At 39.9% G+C, this 24,776-nt stretch overlaps 1 protein-coding gene across 2 annotated transcripts in view; it reads right to left on the reverse strand.

Annotated features, from left to right (window-relative positions):
• The window catches only part of PAK5 (p21 (RAC1) activated kinase 5), a 302,347-nt gene extending 278,291 nt beyond the window's left edge, over nt 1–24,056 (reverse strand). Inside the window, exons 1-2 of one of the 2 annotated variants that reach the window (XM_003316787.5) lie at nt 23,742–24,056; nt 3,633–3,738 (exon numbers count right to left, since the gene is read on the reverse strand). The gene's annotated coding sequence lies outside the window, so the exon portion shown is untranslated. The remainder of the gene's footprint in view (nt 1–3,632; nt 3,739–23,741) is intronic. The other variant, XM_525261.7, reaches the window with a different exon arrangement.
• Between the last annotated feature and the right edge of the window lie 720 nt (nt 24,057–24,776).

The following is a 24,776-nucleotide window of genomic DNA, read 5'->3' on the forward strand; positions in this document are numbered from 1 at the left end:
GGGGAAGCAAAAGAGAAAGGAGGAGATGCCAGGCTCTTTTCAACAACTAGTTCTTGCAGGAAATAAGAGTGAGAATTCACTCACTCCTTCCAGAATGGCACCAAAAAATTCATGAAGGATCCGCCCCCATGATCCAAACACTTCCTACCAGGCCCACCTCCAACACTGAGGATCAAATTTCAACAAGAGACTTGGCAAGGCCAAACAAACCATATCCAAACCATAGCACCGTATAAATCTGGTTTAATATCTGCATTGAAAATATGAATATGAATGCCTGCCATCATTCCTCAGGAACACAGAGTGAAAACTGAAATGCATGTGTGTAGTCCTTGGAGTTTCTTGGGAAGAAAGTCATGATTAGGCCTCAGTTGACATTACTGGGCCATCCCTCCCTTCTGAAGCAGCTCTACAAATCCATACACTCAGGTTTGGGCCATCCTCATTGCTCCATCCCCTAAGACAGACCCTCCCCAGCTCTGACATGGAACAGTAATTACTTTCACAGGTCAAACTGTCGTTCAGGTATAATTTTGCAATGGTCCCGTCGGTTATAATTCTCTGTGTTCTGAATTTTCTGCTTTTCTCACTGTGGTCCCTCATGATTCAAAAATAAGTCTTTCTAATGATTAGTGGTCTACCATAGCAATTCTTTTTGTTTCTACTATTTGGAATTGTTCCTTTCTTCTGCTTATTAAAATGGTAATTAAATTTAATCCCACCAACCTACTCAGGGGAAAATAAAATCCAATATGCTTCTATTTCACATGCCAAATGACAGTTCCTGCCAGACTGTCACATAACTCAAACCAACAAGCCCCTTCTCTAGTGTTCCCTTCCTTCAGGCCAGACACACAGCTTCTCATAATGAAGGTTGCTCTGTAAAACAGAAATTACATGCACCATTCAGAGAGCTCCAAAGTCACACTACAATAGAACTCCCTAGTTCTGAGTCATTGGTGTCTAAAGGTCAGTCTGATTTCATGAAAGTTCTGAATTATAGGAGATTGGAATTCTGGGGTCAGTACTTCAGGGTTATGAGGGCAGGCTCTGGAGAAAGACTTGACTGGGTTCAGAAAGTGGCAGTGTGGCCTCTAAAGCCTCAGTTTTGTCCTCTGAAATATGTGATTATAGGGAGCATATATTCAGGGCAACTTGAATCTGTGTTCCTGGGAAATTTAAAAAATTAAATATTAAAATTAAATACAGGAATTACAATTGTACTAACTTCATAGGGTTATTATGAGTATATTATCTGTCCCATTAATAGTGAAATAAAGGTTAACTGCTGTGATGGTTAACATCATGTGTCGACTTGACTGGATCGCAGAATGCCCACATATCTGGTTAAATGTTATTCCTGGGTATGTCCGTCGGAGTGTTTCCAGAAGAAATTTGTATTTGAATCAGCAGCCTGGGTAAAGTGAATTGCCTTCCCCAACATGAGTGGGCATTATCCAATCCATTGAGGGCCTGAATGGAACAAAAAGGCAGAGGAAGGTTGAATCTGCTCTCTGCTTAACTGCTTGAGCTTGGACATCAGTCTTATCTCCTGTTCTCTGCACTCCTGGTTCTCAGGTATTCTGACTCAGATTGGAATCCATACTTTCTCTCTGGTTCTCAGGCTTTTGAACCCCACAACTGGCTTGACTGGGTCTTCAGCTTGCAGATAGCAGATCATGGGACTTCTCTGCTTCCATAATTATGTGAGCCAATACCATACCTTATAATAAATCTCCTTTCTCCAGAGAACCCTGACTAGTACAGCAGCCATGACTATTACTACTGGTATCAGTTCTATTTTTTCTACTGTAACCATTACTATGCAGATGATGCAAGGTATAGAGAATATGGGACACCTGGAATCTTGTGTCTGCTACTAACTGCTGAGACCTGGTATTTATTTTACAGGAGGAAACTTATAGTATAATATGAGTTTAAGAATTATACAAGCCAGGCATGGTGGTGCACACCTATAGTCCCAGCTACAAGGAAGGCTGAGGCAGGAGGATCACTTGAGCTTAGGAGTTTGAGTCCAGGCTGGGCAACATAGTGAGATCCTGTCTCTAAAACTAACTACATGAATAAATAATAAAAATTAAAAATAAAGAATTATGTAAATAAGAACACTCAACATTATAACAGTTTTTGGCTGAATTGGAGTCTCAAAACTACAATTTCAAGCTCTCAGTTTCCATGATTTTAAATACGTATAATTTTTTAAAAAATCCTATCCAAACGAAAGACTTTCAAGTCTACACATAGAAGAGCTTCAGGTACCAGCAAATGTCATAATGTACATTCATTGAGCACTACTAAGTGCCTACTTCTCTGCTAAGCCTGATTTATTCATTCATTTCTTCCTTCAACACACACAACAGTGATCTCTTAATATGTGCCAGGCCCTGGAGATAGCAGGCCAAACAAAATAGGCAAGATCCTTAATCTCGGGGGAAAGATATCTTACTGGTGAAGAAGAAAGATAACAGAAAATAAACAGATAAATGAATGAGATAATTTCAGATGGTGAAAAAAATACGTAGAAAGTAAATCAGAGTCACATTTTGGATGGAGTGATGGCAACCCACAGCAGCCCAAACAAGGTACCTAATAATATTTTTTTAATGCTTAGGAAATCAGTGCTTAGAGAAACTAATAAATTTGACCAAATTTCACAGCTAGTGGTCTGGACAGGGTCTGCAATCCATTCTTGCCAAGTCCATAATCCAATCTCTTACCCATTACATAAACTGCCTTTGCACACACTCTATGATTTATGTCAAATTCCAAAGCTATCAATTCTCAATTAATGAGGTCACACCTGGTGAAGGCCAGGCATGACCAATCTCTGGCAGTGGGACTTTCTTCATAGGAACACAGAGCAGCTAGGGGTCATCAGCTATCTTTGTCACATAAAATCCAGCTTTTATTTATCTAAAACAAATACTCAACTCCTTCTGTTGTAAAATCAAAGAAGGATTTTTTAAAAAGAAACACAAAAGAAGAAATGCAAATTCAGAATAAACACCCTTGGTATCTGTTCACTTCCTTTTAAAATCCAGTTTTAACAAAATACCCTGCTAAGTCAGTTTAGCAAAATCCCTCCACCTTGACATCTGATCACTCTCCATATCTGATCAGATTCTTCCTCATCTTCCACTATTCCTCAGGTATGTCTGATCATGCTGGACTGTCTTAAGCAAGAATTCCATTAGGTCAGTTTAGCCATCCTCCTTACCCAGATGTTTCCTCTTGGTAATTTTCCATCCACTCCTACTCTGCTCCTTGGCAATATAAATTACTACTGGTCCATGCTGTGTTCAGAGTTAAGCTCCATCTCTGTCCCTCACTGTGAAATCTCATTGCTCGGTCCCTCTACCTATCATGATGGTGCTAAATAAAGTATTTTTTACTCTGCTTTAACGAATATCACTGAAACACCCTCCATCAACTTGGGAACAGTATCTCACAAGGATGAATCTTGGTGGAGACTGATAATCTGCAAAAACCAAGAATTCAAAGGATTCCAAGGAAAGCAAATATATCTGAACAGATGCACATAGACCATAATATTCCTAAGGCAATTTAATATTTAATCTCTGAATGGATGAAAATTATCATAAAGTCTATACCTGATAATATTCCACGGAAAACACTAGAAACATGGTCTCAGAGGTCCAGAAGACAGTCATTAATTAAGCTTCTAAGTTTTCCACTTTCTCTAGAATGCATGAACATCTAAAACCAAACAAAATGATAGCTGTATCACTGTAAAAATAGAACACAGGCTGGTATGAAGGACTGCAAATATAAAGAAATATGGGTATTGGACATCATTTCAACTAAATAATATCAGCCAAATAACATATAGTAGCTATCAAAGTTACTTTCCAATTTGTCTTGTCCAAAAGTTGAATTGATCTAATAAAACATGAAGCTATATAGGACAAAATAATACCAAATCACTTAAATCACTGAGAGAAAATATACTCTGCATGAGAAAGCCAAAGAAAGAAAGCATCAGGATAAGCTGAGGGCTTGGGTGCATATATTTCATGTTACCTTGTAATGACAATATGTCCTCACTAACTCACTATAAGTTCACTTCCCTGAGAAATGTTTAGGATGCAATTTTATCACCGATTTTCCTCCCATTAAGTAAGGTTCTGAATATGCAAATGATTTTTCATTTTAATTTCAGACTAAATCAGTATACCAACACAAATCTATTTCTTACCAAGGTTTCAAAATAGAAGCAGCAGTACAATGGCAAAATAGGACACAAAGATGAAGAGCTAAGATCACAAGAGGATAGGGCTAAAGAATCTCTGTATGGTGTCTTTGGTAACTTATAGTTCATTTCCAGGAAAAGATAGATATTTTCAAATGCAATCAGTCCAGTAAATTAGGGCCAACGAACATGTGACCAGAGAAATTTCACTGGGTCAGAAATCTTTGTGGAGACTATAATTATATTGCTCAATTTTACTTTTACCTACACTAATGAACATTTAAAAAACATTTTTTTTTTTTTGCCTGACCACATTCTTTGCTATGCTTCTGATAATGGCCTCCTGATAATCCTTGCAGATCCTCTCTACCCCCGTTCTCTGTCAAGGTGGTTTGGGAGAAAGTAACTCCACTCTGATTTCTGACTCTATCCAGGTGGACCCAGGTGGGAATACAAAAGCCACACATTCCCCAGGCAACAGTAATTAGACAAGGAACTGGTACTGGCACATGACCCACAAAGGTTATATTAGAACTACTGAAATTCAGTCCTGAGACTTTTGTTAGAACTATTGGGCTAGAGAGTATTTTTTGCTGGATTTTGAGATCAGTAGGATCTAAACCCAAGAGCTGTAGGGGGGCTGTCCATGTTGCCAGAAAAATAAGATAGCTTGCCCAAGAAAGAAAACTATACAGAAACACTCAGAGCTGAAAGATGGGGAAGAAATGGCACCAGGATAATGTTTTTGAGCTCCCGATCCAACTGTATTTCTGGATGTTTCTGCTATACAGGTCAACAAATTCCTAGTTTTCTTGATCCACTTTGAGTTGGGTTTCTGTCCCTTTCAAACAAAAGAATCCTGTTGAAGATACTCCCTGCTTCCCATAACATCCAGCTGCAAAGACAAGTTTAATCTATAGAAAATCTATTCATTATTTCCTCTTCATAATATCAACTGTCATGAAAATGAATTTGAGAGTTAGAAATAAGTAGAAGGAAAGCTTATTTTCTTTAAATGCATTTTATAAAACTAAGATTTCCCCTATATGCAGAAGGCCTCTCCTACTTCATTTTAGAGTCTAATTAAATTGGGCCACAACCTATTTTTATTGAAAGAGTTGTTTTCACTCACTGCGTCCATTCATTGATCTACTCCTCACCTCCTCCAAGGAGAAATGAAGGCAATATGTACCCCATGGGGCTGCTATTTGGATTAAAGGAGATGTAAGTCTCAGTAGGTCACAGAATTCTTATTGAATTCATTTGTTTAGTAAAAATTCATTGAGCAACTCTACGTGGAAGGTGCTATGCAAGATGCTCTAACTTAACTAGATCAAATGTAGCCTCTTCCCTCCTGCCTCTTCCAGTCCAATGGGACAAAGAAGGAGAACAAAACACACATAATTAAGAAGCAAGGTGACCCATTTTACAAAGTATGGACCAAGGCAGGCACAACAAAAGTGGAATCACCTCAGATGTGAATGTTGTCCTCTGAAGTTGTGTAACACGGAGGCCCTGAATATAAAGGAATTGAATGGGGAGCCCTGAAATGAGAACCAGGGAAGAGCAGAACTGTAACACTCAGGTTCAACAATTAGAGTAACCCAAGGTGGTAAAGGAAGGCTCAATGTTGGTGATGCAAAGCCCCTAAGCACCACTCTTCCTCCAGCCCTGATAGCTCTCCCCAAATTTATTCTCTTTATTCTTTCAGGAACACCAGAAATTTTGAACACTTTTCTGTTACTCCAAGTGGGAAACTCTAGAACCCATGGTGCCCTCTGGTGTGTAAAACAGGTTTCCTGTCCATACCAATGATAATGGCCAGGTGCGATGGCTTACACCTGTAATCCAGCATTTTGGGAGGCCGAGGCGGGCAGATCATCTGAGGTCAGGAGTTCGAGACCAGCCTGGCCAACATGGTGAAACCCCTTCTCTACTAAAAATACAAAATTTAGCTGGGCATGGTGGTGGGCACCTGTAATCCCAGCTACTCAGGAGGCTGAGGTGGGAGAATTGCTTGAACACAGGAGGCGGAAGTTGCAGTGAGCCAAGATCATGCCACTGCACTCCAGCCTGGGCAACAGAGCGAGACTCTGTCAAACAAACAAAAAAAGATGATGAGTTTCTTAAAACCCATCCATATCTCAAATCCAAGGTTAACTGTGATTATTTTCAGAACACAATACTTTGTAGCCTGCCTAACCTGAGTATCCTATTGGCAATCACTGATATGACCTAACTTTGGATCCCCTTCTTGCTCCACAATTTTAAAACACCTTCTCTACTATCCTAAACGACCTCAACTGATACATTCTCATCGAGAAAGCCATCTGGGTTATTTTTGAGATCCTACTTCAGGCTGCTAACTGCCCAACATCCATTCTTCACTTTTTCCTGATCAAATACACTTTATCACTCAGTTAAAATTCACTGACATTTACTGTTTATCCACACATACAGAGGACTAACACTTGCGTTTCTGCTCTCAGCATACTTGTTACATTCTCTTCTTTCTCCATGCAAAATTATTTTTGGTTTGGGGTTTCTTGCAAGACAGACTCAAAATCATTTTGTATTATATATTCTCCAGCTTTCCCAAGTTTCAAGATAGCTATTCCTAAAAATGATCATGGGCATGAACAACATTTTTGGGGATACAGAGTTCCAAATAATGCCATGGAAGATACAGCTTATCAACTGGTCCACCAGTACCCTACAAGAATGCAGGCCCAGTGTGGTGGCTTATGCCTATAATCCCAACACTTTGGGAGGCCGAGGCAGGCAGATTGCCTGAACTCAGGAGTTCGAGACCAGCTTGGGCAATATGGTGAAACCCCATCTCTACTAAAAATACAAAAAATTAACCAGGTGTGGTGGTGCATCTCTGTAGTCACAGCTTCTTGGGAGGCTGAGGCGGAAGGATTGCCTGAACCCAGGAGGCGGAGGTTGCAGTGAGCTGAGATCCTGCCACTGCACTCCAGCCTGGGCAACAACAGAGTGAGACTCTGTCTCAAAAAAAAAAAAAAAAAGCAATTACATTACATTACACAGTCAAATGATTTACTCTTAGGAATATTTTATCTTTCTATTTCATTACAAGGTCAGTTGTAGCCTTACTTATGTTTCATTTTTCAACTTTATATGCGTTTATACTAACAGCTCCCTGCTTAATTATGTACAATTGAGCACCTATAGTTATATCATCTTGTTCATTTGAGAATGACTTTGAGGGCAACTTAACACTCTGGCTCAATGCTCTTTTACCCACTGTACATGGAATGTTCTTGTCTACACTAATAAATTGCCCAATCAATAGCTCACAATTGACTAGCAGAAGATAAATTTTCTTTTCTTACAACAACTTCTAAAGGATCTCTGAAGTTTGGCAGGCACATGACAAGGGAGGCAACAGGTATAGATGTAGCAAGCCCTATTAGTATCCACCCATATGCCTACTGACTTCCAACAGTCAGTATCTGTGTTTCTAAGGGCTTTTCCATATCATGGGAGTTTGGAAATACAGAGAAACTAACATTCTCTGGGAACAGCCTTCAACTAATGACTGATGGGAGTTGGTGTATAAATATCTCAGTTCCCTCCCCTTTGGGTTGACTGATTTGGAGGCATGAGTTTTATACCATTTCCCAGTTCCTCTATTTTAATACTCCAATTTTGGCAGCCTTTCTGCTATGATTTAGATGTACATGTCCCTCTGAAATTCACATGTTGGAACTTAAACCTGAAGGTAATAATACTAAGAGTCTTTAGCAGGTGATCAGGCCATCAGAGCTCCACTGTCATAGATGAGATTAGTGTCCTTATAAGAAAAGCTTAAGGAAGCAAGTTTATCCCTTTTTTACCCTTCTGCCATGTGAGGACACAGCATTCATCCTTTTCCCCCTGGAGGACATAGCAACAAGATGCCATCTTGAACAGAGGAGAAGCCCTTTCCAGACACTGAATCTGCTGGTGCCTTGATCTTGGACTTCCAAGCCTCTAGAACTATGAGAAATAAATTTCTATTATTTAAAAAGTACCCAGTCTAATGTATTTTGTTATAGCAGCAGGAATGGACTGACAGTTTCTGATATGGTTTGGCTGTGTCCCCGCCCAAATTTCACCTTGAATTATAATAATCCTCACGTGTCAAGGGTGGGGCCAGGTGGAGATAACTGAATCATGGGGGTGGTTTCCCCCATACTGTCCTCATGGTAGTGAATAAGTCTCACAGATCTGATGGTTTTATAAATGAGCTCCCCTGCACAATTAATCTTGCCTTCCGCCATGTAAGACGATCGTTTGCTCTTCCTTCGTCATCCACCATGATTGCGTGGCCTCCCCAGCCATATAGAACTGTGAGTCCATTAAACCTCTTTCCTTTATAAATTACCCAGTCTTGGGTATGTCTTTATTAGCAGTGTGAGAACAGACTAATAAACTTCCCTTCCATGTGTTACTTACCCTCTCTCTTAATGGTATTCCATGAACGTTCCAAGTAAACTACTTGCTCTCGAATCCTTGCCTCAAGGTCTGTTTCTGGGGGGGAAATCCTAACTAAAATAGAGGAAGTTAAAGGAATTACACTTAGAACTTGAGAAAATACTTTTTACCTTTTTTTTATGCTTGTAGAAGATTAATCTTAATCGATAGAGCAAGGCAGCACAATCTGCTATTTACTAGCCATAAAATGGGAATAATGATAACACCTAACTTATAAGCCTACTGCAAGAATTAAATGAGATAGTGTTTACAAAACATATAACACAATATCTGGCATATAATACATGTTCAAAGAACTTGATTACTGCTCAATCATTGTTTTAACTCTGAGGCACATCTTTTCTTTCTATAACCAAACAAAAAACTGAACAAATACCTAGTATGTGCCATAATTCCATACTTTTTAAACATTAGACAGTTTCAAAAAAATCCCTGTTGTGTTTCATTTGAATTAAACCAAAATGGAGAAAGAATATTAAATCTCCAAAAGGAAGGCCATGTGTGGTGGCTTATGCCTATAATTCCAGCACTTTGGGAGGCCAAGGCAGGAGGATTGTTTAAAGCCAGGAGTTCAAGACCAGCCTGGGCAACAAAGTGAGGCCCTGTCTCTTAAAAAAAGAAATTCCAAAAAGCAGTTATGGTTTATCTAGAGAAGAATTGGGAGGACTGGAGTAATGGTGTCCTTAGCAGCATTAGAATGAAGTTAGGGTCTGAACCAGCACTAAAATTCTACTTCCAAATGAAAAAACGTGAGGGTCTTTGCAGGAGACAAATCATATGCAATTTGGAGTGCACTGCAAAAATGGTCCCCATCCCTACCTGAGATGCTGTCCCATGTGTATCTACATGGCAATTTCCTCTCCTCCTTCAAATGTCACTTTCTCAATTATACCTATTCTAACCATCCTATTTAAAATCACACCCTTTACTGCCACCCATCACAGCCCTTTTGATTTCCCTTATCCCACTCTATTTTATAAAGCACTGATGACCTTCTGGCATTCTATACATTTATTTATTATGCTGTTTCCTGTCTGTCTCTCCTTCTTTTTTTATCTTCCATGTTCACAGAAGAACATTTTTATCTTCTATATTCATTGATATGCCTCCCCATGGTACATGCCACCTGAAGTAAGCAGAATAGTACTCAAGGTGCAGCTGCTGAATGGGTGAGTGACTCGTTGGGAATGTTCATTGTAACATCTGTTTCCTATTTTTTAATCTAGTCTTTACAGGGGAAAGCAGACATAAACAGACACTACCCTAATAGATAGATCCAGTTATCTTGTTTTAATCCTACTAGTTAAGTGAGTAACTTAGAGCCAAATGTTCTTCTGTTTTACAGTGATACTCACAGTCATTGCACACCCTGGTCTTTGTAGAAAAGAAAATTCTTTTCAGTGGGTGGACTGTGCTCTGTGTTTAAAATAAAATTGAGGTCTGAAAAGAAATGGGAAGCTACTGCTATCATCCTTCTATCCCAAGCAAATAAAAACTCTAGGGACAATTCTGGAATTTTCTATCTCACTTGTTTTTTATTATTTTTTAGTAAGGTACAGTGATATTGTTATTCTTAGTCACCCTGGGTGATTCCAATATTGATTTTGAGATTTTTCCAGCCATTCTACAGAATGCATATCATTTATAAGGTTCTACTTCACTGCTGTGGGCACAGTTGCATTGTGAAAGTTTTATATTTTCCAGATGATAATATCATATGAAATATGATACCACCCTTTTGATAATCCCTACCTCCAGCAAGCTTAAGACCATACGATTTCTTTTCCATTTCAGTTTAGTTCAAATAAAACACAACAGAAATTTTTTTAAAATTGTCCATTGTTGAAAGAAATTTTGAAAAAGTAGTTGCAGCAGCCTATTTAACTATGCAAATGTTTTCATCAAATATCTCTAAACTCTATACTTTTAAATAAACTTCATACCAGCATAAAGTCTTACTTCTAAATTTTTTTTCTAGGATAAAATTTTTAAAATGCATCTTTCTAAAATGCCATTTGCATTATATTTAAATTATTAAATAAGTTGGTCCATATTTTTGGGAAACAAAATTAAGAAGACACAATATATGAGGATAAAATGATCCAAAAATATAGAGCAATTCAAAGGTTATAATTTGAATTATATTCACTCAAATTCAAAGGTTATACATTCAAGACTTTAATGACCAAGAGGGTAACATAAACAATTAAAATGGCCTGATTATAGGCAGTAGGGAGTGATGGGGACTGTGACGAAGTGAAGACTCCATGACTGATCCATGTTAAGGGCAGCTGTTACTCAGCTACAGCAAATGATTGCCATGAAGAAACATGGTCAGTGTTGACAAATTTTGCAACTAAGTGTATGTGTCTGTATTTGTGTGTGTGATTTTTTGAATAAGAGAAGCCAGAAATCTAGATTTTTTTTTCTGGGAAATTTCACACTGTCTGTGTTAAACAGAACACATCTATACCACAAAATTAGACACTGCTCTAAATTGACATAGTCAAATATTTAGTACCTAATAGAATTCACAGTGTTCTACACCTTTCAGCTTTAGAAGGATAGCTCAATTCAATTTCAAAGATAGTAAAAATCTCCAGTTTTCATATCCTGTTACCTAGGGGTTAGTAGGCTCTAACTGGTAAGTGATTCTTTCGACCAGTGTAGACTCCTAATATCCCAACACAGGAACTTGCCTTAGAAATCCAAACTGAAGCACACAAGGTAACTGCTGTCATAGATAGTATCCATATATTACTTTAAAAAATCCCTGGCATTTATCATCCTAGAATCTTCTATCTCCGAGAATTCTGCCGCAAATATATCTGACTAGAAGCCTAAAAAGCCCTTGGGACTCACCCTGGGGAACCTCTTGCTGGGATCACTCGCTTTGATTTATTTCTCTCCCAAACTTTCCGATTTCTTCCTCATTTTATAGTGCATCTGTTGCTATGGAAACATTGGTGCCGAAGACTTGGGCAGAACCATATAAAACCCCAGCTTTCACTATACAAATCAAGTGATAATTGAGCAGGAATCACACCACCAATTAGGCATATTCATACCAGGTCTGGGACAATAGAGCAGTAGGTGTTAAGCTGCATCTAGCAATCAAATAATTATTCTCAATGTTTTTCAAGAAGCTCAGTTTATTTACTCTATTGTGGGGAGGCCGGCTCTCAGCTTATAGTTTGCTTCACCACTTTCTCTCTTTTCCATGTGTTTAGAATCTCTACCTTATACCCATGTCCAATATTGGAATTTTTTTCTTTCTCCAACCAGAAACAGGTAGAGGGTTTAATCTTTCTCTCTACCTCTTTTTTATTCACAGAAAATAGAAAACTAGTATTAGTGTGAAACTAGTTTGTGTGTTTTTAAAGAAAATGGATGAGATAACTTTTAGATTAGCTAATTTTAGATTAGCCAATTTTTGTTTAGGACTCCAAACAGAACTTTTCTTATCTGCTGAGTTGCTGTATACCGCAGCATTGATTGCCTTGGATTCAGATGATACAGGGTTTGACTCAGCTTCTTGAATCTAACTGCGTGATATTTTGCCTTGAGTGGCCTTTTAAATCATAGCACCACCTTTTCACATTTGCATTAAAATTTTTTAGCCTGGGTAATATCCATTCATCCATAGACATTTATTAAAGACCTGACATGTGTAGGCATAAAGCCAGGTGCTAGGGATACAAAGGTGAAGAAACAAGATGCCTGCTTTAGAAGAGTTCCCAGTTTAGTGCAAGAAGGAAGTTAAAAAAAAAAATCTACAAAACATTGTGATGACTGTTTGAGAGGAACAATCCAGAACCATGTGGGAGGATTTTGGGGGAGGGGTGGGGTGGGGGAAGGTGGTAGCTGTATAGAAAGTTTTCAATGAAGGGGTGATACTCAGATAACAGAAGATCATTTTGGAGGTAAGAATGAAAGAGAACAGATAGGAGGCTGACAGAAGATTTAATTGAGAGATGCAAAGGGGAGTGGCAGTGGAGACAGGGAAGGGCACATGCAAAAAATGTTTTTTAGGTTGCAATTTATTTATTTACTTATTTATTTAGAGACAGAGTCTTGCTTTGTCGCCCAGGCTGGAGTGCAGTGGCGTGATCTCAGCTCACTGCAACATCTGCCTCCTGGGTTCAAGCGATTCTCTTGCCTCAGCATCCCAAGTAGCTGGGATCACAGGCGTGCGCCACCATGCCCAGCTAATTTTTTTTTGTATTTTTAGTAAAGACAGGGTTTCACCATGTTGGCCAGGCTGGTCTCGAACTCTTGACCCAGATAATCCACCCACCTTGGCCTCCCAGAGTGCTGGGATTACAGGCGTGAGCCACCGCGCCCAGCCAAGTTGCAATTTAGATACTGCTTGGCTGTGAGGGTAGGAGAAGAGTAGACTCTACTTGGAATCTGAAAGAGATAGCACACAACCTGCAGGTAGGTAGCTGTTATCTTAAAAACCCTCAAAAAGGGTTAAACCACTACTTAACTCAAGGCGTGAATAACTATTATTCAAATATTATTGGCAAATTATTTTTGTTTGTCTGTTTCTCTATCTCTAATACCTAGAGAAGACAGAACATTGTCCTAAAAACCACCAGGATGAGAAAAACTCTAAGTTGTTTCTGTAAAATTTTTTTAAATCCCCCTCCTCCATCAGTGTTTTTATTTTTAGAAGTTAAATCATACCCACATAGCAACTGTTCCTACTTTAGAGGAAGAATCTTTCTTTTAAACAAATAAAGTGTGAATTTTCTATTCTTCCAGAAAGTTCACTTCCTGGGTCAGTAAACTGTAATGTAGCTATAAAATAAGGGGGCAACACAGCTGACAGCTAAAAACAATTAGCTAAAAAATCATTATTATACAAACACCATTTGCATGATTCCAGTGACCGTTAGAAGCAAACACATGAAGTTTCCTCTAGAAAATAGCTAAAGAATTTCTTAAATAGTATGCCAAACTTGAATTTTAATTGGAAATGAAGCTAATAACTGTTGTGTCTATCAGAGATCTTATATTTGGAACCAAAGGTGGGAGTTTCTCTCTCTCTGTTTTTCTCTTTCCCCTTCTCTCCCTTCTTCCTTTCCTTCCCCCATTATGTAAGTTGTTATCAAAAGTGATGGAACCAATATTGATTGCAGAAAGTCTTCTTGGTTCAGTTGGAAAATAGGGTAATAGAAGAGTAGTAGGGGTATGAACCAGTGCTTTAGAGAAACAAAGGTACTCCTTATGGCCAATTTACCTTTATCATCAATGACACAATGACAATTCCGTTGAAAATTAGCAAACGAAATCCCACAACTGGACATCTGTTTAAAAATGTAAGTTAAATTTGCTTCTTATACAAGCAACCAAATATTGATTTTTGGTTTGGAACATTGAGTTAATCATAATACCAAACAGTGCAAGGCAGTCCATTCATTTACTTTCCCTTTTCATGAGGAAATCTGCATGAACAGAAATGCTGAATCTGAGGATTTGAGAGTATTGGAGAGTCAAAGTGGGTTGATTAATCTAGTGACTTCTAAATTATCGGAGGTTCAAGGACCTCAAACAAAACTTTTCTTATCCATTGAATTGTTGTATACCACAATGGCCTTTGGATTCAGATGATCCAGAGCTTCTTGACTCTATCTAGCTGCATGATATTTTGCCTTGAGTGACCTATTTTATGGTGCTCTTATGAAGACTAATTAATATACATAGGTAAAATACTTGGATGTGGGCTTAACACATCTTGTTCAATATGTTAGCTATAGTCACAAAAAGTATAATCTATTCTTCTTATAATCTACATTGCCGTTGCATGATTAGCTAATTATGCATGTGTGTCTCAACAATTGAGTGTTACCTTTCTAAAACAGTTACCTGAGCAGGCCTGATCCTAACATTTGAGAGACAAGAGTACAAAAGGAGTCCCACATGTTACAGATCTCAATATTTAAATACTATAAATCAAGCTAAAAAAATGTTAATTTAAATGTGTTATATCTTCCTGGCTTAACAAATATGCCTTCATAACAACGTAGAAGCCAGATTTAAATTTAGAGTACTTAAATTCCAGAACATAGCAAAGCAAGGAGACCCAGTCTTTGCTCCCCTCCCCATCCCTTTCTCTTTCTACCATGGCCTCCAGCACTTGTGTGGAGACTACAAAGTCCACAAGTCCAAGCTCCATTTACACCTCCCACCAACAGTCTTTTTTCAGCCCCCATTGGGCCCAGGAGCCCCATGAGCAGTGAATTCCAATGTCCCAGCTATGCAGAGCAAGGCTCAGAAGGAGGCAAAGAGCTCAAGGGGAAACGCCGGGTCTTTGTTGCAGAGGAGCAAGGCTGTCCACGTGCTGAGAAGTTGGAGTGCAGAGCAGCAGAGCGCTCTAATATGCAGTGACCAGGACAGGGACCTGTCTTGCTAATTTAAGATTATTTTCTCTGTCCTGTTTTTAGCACAAGTGAAGAACAATTACCTCTTTTTTCTCTTCCACTTACAAGTCATCTTTCTTCACAGAAAAGTTTATCAAGAGTTATAAAAGCAACAACATGATTGTTAAGTTACCTGGACAGCCACAGACATTTCCTATTTATCATGAGAACTGCAGTAAGAATATGCACTGATCTAAGTATGATCTTTTAATATTTAGTTAATAATAACTTTATCAACCAAAGTTAATTGAACCAAGAGGCTGGTATTCATGGTGAACTAAACTCAGACATGACTGTTGGGCTTGCTGAATGTAAGATCATTCAGAAAAGAAGGCTAGACCTGTGTTGGTGCCTGATCTATTTCCATATTATACCTCTTGCTTCTGCTTCATTGTTTCTTTCAGATTATACCTTTCTAGGATTTTCTCTTACCTGAGAAAATGGGACCTTTCTTTCAAAATTCCTGCCGGTATATAAGGATCAAGCTGAAAAGCCACACTCTTCCCAACATGTCACTACTGGCTCCAAGAGGAAAATGTACCTTCTGTGTGGGGCACCCACATTGCACCTTCAATGATGCACATCACAGTGAACATTAGACCATGAACCTTAAGTTAAACTCCCATGTCATAGCAAATGTTTCCTATGGGAGGCAAAGAGAGGGATGAGTGGTATTCAACCCTGTTTACCCCTAAGTCCTAGGGTAATGGGCATTTCTGTTGTCTTTTTTTGTTTTGTTTTGGTTTGGTTTTGGCTTTTTAGCACCCATCACATCTCTTGTGTTTCTTTCATTGGAAAGGGGTAGTGGGCCTACTAATCAAGGCACCCCCCCTCCTATCCCATGCCCAGTGGGCTGGGTGTGGGGGAAGAACCCCAAGCATAGCAGCCAGTGGACTGTGGTCAAGCTCTGAACAAGTCATTCTTGGCTGGAGTCTGTTTCCAAAGTGCCTGATATCTAGACCTGGAACTGACTAGCTTCATCTGCTTCCAAGCTGTTTTGGGGTGTGTGTGTGTGTGTGTGTGTGTGTGTGCGCGCGCGCATGTGTTTGGGATTCCCCATCCCCCGCCACATTCCTGGCAATTCTTTTAGCTACCTAATATCCTTCTAGTAAATTCCTTTTGCTGGAGTTAGGCAGAGTTTCTTTCATTTGCATGCAATCTAAGAGTCATTGCTGATACACTTGGCAGAGCCCCTGACACAAGAGATAATCAATGAATGTTTGTTACATAAATGAATAATTACAACCTAAATGTATATCACTGCTTATTTGTAAAATAGTGGATTTTTTTATTCTGAGTCATAAAACAACACATCATTGACTAATTTTTTTTTTTTTCCAAGGCAGGGCCTCACTCTGTCGCCCAGGCTGGAGTGCAGTGGTGCGATCTTGGCTCACTGCAACCTCCACTTCATGGGCTCAGACATTCCTTCCACCTCAGCCTCCTGAGTAGCTGAAATCAGAGGCATGCCCCACCACGCTCAGCTAACTTTTGTATTTTTTGTAGTAATGGGGTTTTGCCATGTTGCTCAGCCTGGTGTCAAACTCCTGAGCTCAAGTGATCCACCCACCTCGAGTTCCCAAAGTGGTGAGATTACAGGTGTGAGCCACCGTGCCCGGCCTACTACATTTTTTAAAATTTGGAAAAGTGTAACAAAATAAAAGCCATCCATATTACCACCACCCAGAGATTGCCTAACTTTTTAATTTTGTTCTGTTTTTTTAAATATACCTGCATGATGTTTTCATTTCACAAAACACATATTAACAATACAATATATGTAGTAGTGCGTTTTGTTTTTTTCCACTTAAAATTGTGGTGAAGTTTGTTTCATGTCATTATATAATCTTCATAATAATTAATTTTAATACCTATATAATAGTCTGTTATCTTGGGACATTAAATATCTTTACCAAGCTCCCAAGTTCTAGTTATATAGGTTCTTTTTAATTTTTATTACTATGAAATATATTATAATACACAATTTTACCTGCATCTACTTCCTTACCAAAGACAAAAGAAAACATAAAATAAAAAACAAGAGGAATAGTGTGTCAAATAATTTAAACTTTTAAAAGCTTTTGACAATTTTCTTTTTTTTAAATGGTGACAGAGTATCACTCTGTCACCAAGCCTGGAGTGCAGTAACGCGATCTCGGCTTACTGCAACTTCCACCTCTCAGGTTCAAGTGATTCTCTTGCCTCAGCCTCCCAAGAAGTTGAGATTACAGGAGTGTGCCACCACACCCAGCTATTTTTTTGTATTTTAGTAGAGATGGGGTTTTCCCATGTTGGCCAGGGTGGTCTCAAACTCCTGGCCTCAAGTGATTCACCTGCCTTGGCCTCCCAAAGTGCTGGTATTATAGGCATGAGCCACCGTGCCTGGCAGACATTTTGGTAAGTATTTTTAAACTTCTCTGTAGGAAGGTTGTATTATGTAACCCTCCCACCACAAGTAATGAAAGAGATTGTCCTTCTCACTGCATCCTTGCCAGTATTAAGTTAATTTTTTGTATTTTTTACTTTTTTAATACATAAAACACAGCACCTCATTGTTATTTTAATTTGCATTTCTGTGATTAATAGTAATAACATTTATTAAACATGTGCATTGGTCTTTTATTTCTTCCTTTTGAATTATGCATTCAGATAGTTGGACAATTCTATTGGGGTGCTATTGTTTACTCACTGATTTGCAAGAGTTCCTCAGGGCTATCATGAACTGTCATGTCATGTTTGGTGTCAATATTGTTTTCCATGATTCTGTTCTGTTTAAAATGCATGCATTGCTGCATATGAAAGTTTAAAATATATTCAAATCTTTATTTTGCTTTGTGATTCTTCCCATTGATTTTATATTTAAAAAGTACTTCCCCTAAAATTAGTTAAATATTTGATTTTAGCTTTGTTTTCCACCTTGCATATAAACTTATCAATTTATGTGGAATTTTGTTTGGAGGGTCATGTAAACAGAGGTTCTTAGTTGAATGCTTTCTATACACTTAGCCAATTTCCATGACGTTTTTGTCAAATACTCCTCACTGTTTCATAATGCCTTCTTCGTCATATTTCTGGTTCTAAGAATAACCTAAATCTGTTTCCAGGCTCTTCTATTCCACTGAGCTATTAATCAATTCTTACACCAGTACTACATTGCTATAATGATTGTAGCCAATGATCAAATTTACTTTTGTTTCAACAATGGTGCCCATTACCACTACCAGTTCCATCTCCTACCTTCACCCCCCAACCACCCACATCTACCACCCACCACCCCCATCCATACCACCTCATCCCACCACCTTCATGTACTTGTCTCCACCATCAAACTTCCCCCTACCTTTACCACCCCCAGAACTCCACTCTCCACACCACCTGTATGTGCCACCACCTCCCATCTTACCACCACCACTCACCTCCCCCACCACCACTACTATTCTTTTGAAAAGTTTTCTTTTATTTTTATATAGTGGTTCTTCCAGATGGATGTTAGAATCATTTTGTAAGGTTCTCCCAAATCCCAATGTAATAAAACTATATAATTGATCTGGGAAAAATAACCGTTTCATAATATTCATCTTTCTACCAAAGCATAAGGTATGTCTTTCTTTGTTTGCTCCTCAGTTTATTGGTTTGAGTAAAATTGTATAGCTTTCCACAAAGACTTTTATATATTTCTTATTATTCACGAGTATTTTATGTATGTTTCCTGTTTTTCCCACTCAATTTATATATTTGTGAATTCATGAATAGAATCATTTTCCATTCTACTTTTTAGTTAGTAAAACACTGGCATTTTGGGTGGCCATCAATTTTTGAACATGTATTTTATAACCAAAAACATTACTGAAATTTTGTACTAGTTCCTTTAGGTTTTAATTGATCCCATTGTGTATCCATCACTTTTAAACAAAATCAAGGCACACTGTCTAATTTTTGGTTACTTACATTAAAAACTTTACTTAAACATAGGCATTAAATGCTATTTTACTGTTTATTTTTAAAAATCACCCTTTTATGAGACTAATATAAAAATCTGAAATTGAAGCCACTTTAGAAATCTAAAACATAACATGTGTTCCTCTGTTGAACTACATTCATTTCCCTTGGGCACTCAGTCTTACTATTCAAAACTACAAAAAGGGCTCTGAATGAGAGACATTAAGTCACTTCTCACTTGGATTAAACAGGACAAATTTAGACAATTAAACGAAATAAAACAATTCAGGATTTTGACAGAAACACACCAGGAACTTGTCGCCTTATAAAGAGCAATTTCTCTCCTAATTTAACTCCAGAGATAATGTCCAGGATGATTTTTAAAATAAAACAGTGCCCACCTAGATATGGTGAGAAAGCAATTGCATGCTCTTCTATATATGTGCAGATACCTTTTTCCCCAGATAAGCACACATTTCCTATTTCAAAAGATCAGAATAATAATACCAACAAATTATTAATTCACAAAATACTTGTTGCGTTCCTAGTAAGTGTGGGGTTCTGTGTTATTGGGAAAGATTAGAGGGTTATAGTGATGATTATGGACAGGAATTGAAGAGACACTGGCATGTAACAGAAGCTCAACAAATAATTAAATGTATTATTTATTTATTATTACACATAATTATTATTATTTATTGTTTACCATTAATTTCCAGAAGACTGAAAGTCTAGTTCACCATTGTCTTCCAAGGGCCTAGCGTGGCAAATATACACATGCAATAAATATTTGCAGAATATTTGTTGACTGATTGATGTATTTTTACAAAAACCTCAGTTGCCAAAAAAATATTTTGACTCAATTCTTAACTTCTAGCCTAAATCAGTTCTTAAAAGATGCATTTGTTAAAGCCAAGAATACTCTCCTTTTGAAGTCAGAATAAGGTTCTAAATTGCTCTTTCTATACTAGAAAAGAAAAACCTTCTAAAAATCAGATCTTGAAGTTGGCACAGGAAAATACTATGAGGCAGAGTATTCATTCCTTCACTCATTCGCCAAAAGTTCATTGAGCACCTTCTGCATATAAGACATGAAATAAATGGCCATTATAGAGCTTACAGACATAGCCAAACAAACAGGAATTTGCAAACTGGAATAAGTGCTGTTGAATAAAAGTAAAAGGATGATGAGAGAGTTGGGTTGGTGGGGAAGAGAGGTCAAGGAAGCCCAAGGGATGAGTATGACCCAGACTGGTAAAATATAGAGGGAAGATGGTTGGGGATGTTCCAGAAACAGACAGAGGGTCAGTGTGACAGCATCAAGAGGAAGAGATGCACAAGATGAGGCTGGCCAAGTATCAAAGGCTCTAGGAGTCTCTGGAATCTGTCCCAGGTGTGTGGGTGGTATTTTATGCAGGGAACTGACATTATCCTATCTGCTCTGGATGAAGGATTAGAAGAGCCAGGCAAGGAACCAGGGGTCTTGTTAGGAAGTTATACTAGTGGTCCAGGTAAGAGATGATAGCTTGCAGTTTGATAGTGGTGGTGGTGGGGATAGAAATAATTTATCAAGATGTATTTAGAGATCTATAGAGAAAATAGCATTTATAAGACTGCATGATGGTTTTAAATGTGGAGGGTCAAGGGAAAGGAGGTGTCAAAGGTGATTCTTGGGTTTCTGGTTAAAGCAACTCGATGGATAGTGGTGCCATTTACCAGGTTAAGAAGGACTAGAAAGTTGTTAGCTTATCTTTGTTGCTATTATTGTTTTTGTTATTTAATGCATTTTGTTTGTTTTGCATTTGCTTGGAAGGTTAGCAAAAAGGATGGAAAGCAACATCAACAAATCAACTGGGGGCACAGTATGTTTGAGATACTCTACAAGACCCAGGTCCTGGGTTGTCTTGGCTCCCAGGTAAGTGACATGCATAAATGAGGTACTTTTGAACCCTGCTCTTCCCTACCATGGTTGTGTATATAAAGCCTCAAATAGGTTGGTTCCCTTAAATAATCTTTAAAGTATTTTCTGAACCCATGCTACTCTATCTTTACCTTCTGCTCTTATGCTAACATAATGTTAATGTTGTCATCAAACACAGTTCATAGGGATGTTGGTGTACTGGGCTGAAGAGTGTCTCCCAAGAATTCATGCCCATCCAGAACCTGTGAATATGACGTTTAGAAATCAGGCATTTGCAAATGTAACCTGGTTAATTTGAGGTCATATTGAATAAGGAACAGGTCCTAAATCCAATATGAATGACGTCCGTATAAGAAAAGGGAAATTTGGACACAGGGACAGAGACAGAGAGTAAGATGCCATGTGAATACAGAGGCAGAGATTGGAGTTAGGCTGCCACAAACCAGGGAATGCCTGGGGCTACCAGAAGCTGGAAAAGGCATGCAAGGATCCTCCCTTAGAGGTTTTGGAGGGTGCATGGCCCTGACAACACCTTGATTTTGGACCTCTAGCCTCCAGAACCATGAGAGAATAAATTTCTGTGGTTTTAAGCCACCCAGTTTTTGGTAACTTGTTATAACTGCCCTAGGAAACTAATATAGTTGGGAAATTTAAGGGAATTAACATGTTTGAGCCTGAATCATTATATAGGGCACATAGCATAGGTTCAGGAAATATCCATTTCCCTCTTACTCATAACAGTCACCACCATTTTCCTGGTGGTTTAAATTGTGATTAATCCATACATCTACTCATCTAGATAGGTCTTACTATTCTGAGGACTGTTCTATAAGTGAGGAAACTGAGGCTTAGGAAAGTTAAATAATTTTCCCAGAATCACAAAGCTAAACATAGAAGAGTCAGAGTTCAAACACCTGCCTCCCATACCTACAGCATTTCAGCAGGTCCTGACAGAGTGGAGAGGCACTGCCAGACTAGATTTTCAATGCTTAGATATCAATTGATTCAATGCTTAGATATCAATTTTCAATTAAAACTCACATTTATTAATAAAATAACAAGCTGCAGAGACCTAGTACAATCTCTACCCACTCACAGAAGAACACTAGGTTTTTAGTTTAAGGCCAACGTTACCAAGGAACTTGCCATTGGCTTATATTGCTTCCATTTAGCAGTGCATCTGCCTTGCACATATGAACTCCAAGTCAAGGTATTATCAGATTGGACATTTATGGCTTTAATTTACTTAAATGCATTTTCCTTATGTATTCCCCCACTTCATTTTGATGATACTGACTCATTCTCGCCACCTAACAAGACTATAAAAATAAATAGTGTGAGTGCAGAGGAAACTGTCTCCAAACTTCATATGCTAAGATGCCCATCCTTTAAATTATAAAGCAAAAAATAAACCTATGCTTTAAATTTACCTTTCTCCCTAACTAACCTGGTTATCTTTCTCCCCAGGATTGAGTTGTTGTGCTGCTGAATATAACAGATACACAAATCTAAGGTGGCACAGCTGTTATTATAAGGTGTCAATTTCATAGAATTCTAGTGTAGGAGGGACTTCTAAAAAGCATCTTGTCCATCTATATCAGGTAAGAGAAAGAGTGTCTACAGCCTCCAAGCCCCAGAAGAGAAGCGGTTGCACTAGAAGATTTTTGTGAGTTACCTAAGACCCTGTGGCTATGTCTTGGTAGAACTCCGTAGAATGCCAGGTTTCCTGATTTTCCTAAAAGTGTGTTCAGTCTTTCAAGCTGTCATCAACTATTAACAATGACACTTTCCTCTGGCTTTGTGCCAACTTTTCTTTTTGTTTATTATTCTGGCCATAAAAAGACCACCATAAATAGCCTCAGCGTTTCAGGTTCCCTTAATTGATATCTAATGTTGACAAATTAACTCAGCCCGAGTTGAAAGCTCCATATACACACACATGGTTTCAAGAAGGGCGATCGCGCTTATCCTCCAAACTGAGCAGTGATGATCCCTGGACTTCTCAAGTTTACCCTCTAGGAGGCTGACATGGCACACAATTTTGACAAGAGTTTGGAACCAAGATCCTCTTCCACGCCCTGCCCACAAGGGTGCCCACAAGCAGAAGTTCTCTCTCTGTCTCTCCATTACAACCCACCAGGCGCGCGCGCACACACACATGCGCGCACACACACACACACACACACAAATAACAAAGGAAAACACAGCCTCATAAAGGCTCAGCTATTGCATCCTCCAGTCCACACCTGCCAAAAGACAAAAACCATGCGGGAATCCTGCTCTGGCAATATGTCCAACACTTCTCGGGAAAAGCAGCGCCGTGGCACCCCCAGGGCGTGCGCTGCTGTATACACACAAAGAACTGGTGCTGGGCTTGCGAGCAGTTCGGGGTACCAGCACGCTCTCAGGGCTGGAATCCGGGGTTCTCCTCCACGCCCTCCCGCCCAGCAAAATGGAACCATCCTTTATTTGGTTGGTAGAGAGCCCAGGCTGGATAGTAGCGCATGGGTTGAGGGTGGGCGGTCCCCTATCCCTACCCTCCAGGCAGCAGGTCCCTAGCCTTTGCATCTCCTAGGACATGCAGGATCGCGCTGTCACAGTGGTCCTCTTCGCATCCTCTCCCGGCAAAGAAAGATGCTCCGGTTACCAGCGGCGCGCATCCCCGCAGGCGCCTCTCCTCTCGCCGATACCCACCCAGGCAGCCCCGACAGGCGCGCCTGCCTACCTGGTGGCCGGCTGTCAGCGAAGCGGCGGTGCCTCAGCCCCTTCTCAGCTGCTACAGCGCTCCCAGCGCCATGTTCCCGGTCTCCCCGGGCGCACGCTGGGGAACTACTACTGGCTGGGTAGGGGCAAGGGGGGCGGGGGCCAGCGGGAGGGGGTGAGAGGCAGAGCCACAGCTTTCTACTCTCCACCCAAACCTCCCCCAGCTACTGAGCATGCCCAGCTGCCCGGCTTCGCCCCTCGGAGGACTGTCCATGAGCGTACGCAGCTGCTCCGGGTTTTCGTGGCGGCCGGCGGGAGGCAGGCTGTAGCTGCGGCCGGGGGTGGAGGTGAGGGGGAGGGTCGGGGGGCGTGTCTACACTCAGGGTGCAGGAGCCGGGAGCTGGAGCAGGCGACCAATCCAATCACGTTTACTCCCAGTCGTCCCCGGCGGGGGCAGCTCCTGCACGCCCTCTCCCCCAACACTCGGGATTTGCAGAAATGTTGTTCAGGACCATTGCAGGATTGAGTTTTGCTTAAGAGGCTAGCAGAGGTGGGGAGGAGGAGGGGCTGAGAAGCAGAACAGTGGGCTGGCCTCTTTGCCACCACCTGGAGCGGTGATTCTCAAACTTTCATGTGCCTGTGAATTAAAATGCAGATTCAGATTCAATTGGCTGGGTCCTGAGATTCTGCAAGCCTAACAACCTCGCAGGTGATGCTGCTGCTGCTGGCCCTCCCACCACTCCGAGTAGCAAACATCTAGAGAACCCCTTATCTGTGACCTCTCAGTGGCCATCCTTCAATCCGCCAGGCTAGCAATGGTCTCTGGTGTCCACAGAGACTCCTCCAGCCTGGGGTTGCTGAGCCTTCCCTGGAAGGAGTGTTTGTGGGGCTAGGCTGTGACCACCCAGCTTCTCCTTGGCTGCTGTCTGATTTCGAATTTAAGGCCCAGGGGAAGAAGGATTCCTGGACCTTTTCATGCTCACTTTGCTAGCTGGCTAGTAAGCCAGTTGCTGGATGAGCTGCCCCGGTCAAGTCTGAACCAGTCTGCCTTGGCTGT

This window comes from Pan troglodytes, chromosome 21 (assembly GCF_028858775.2).
Source record: "Pan troglodytes isolate AG18354 chromosome 21, NHGRI_mPanTro3-v2.0_pri, whole genome shotgun sequence".
Classification (NCBI taxonomy): Eukaryota; Metazoa; Chordata; class Mammalia; order Primates; family Hominidae; genus Pan; species Pan troglodytes.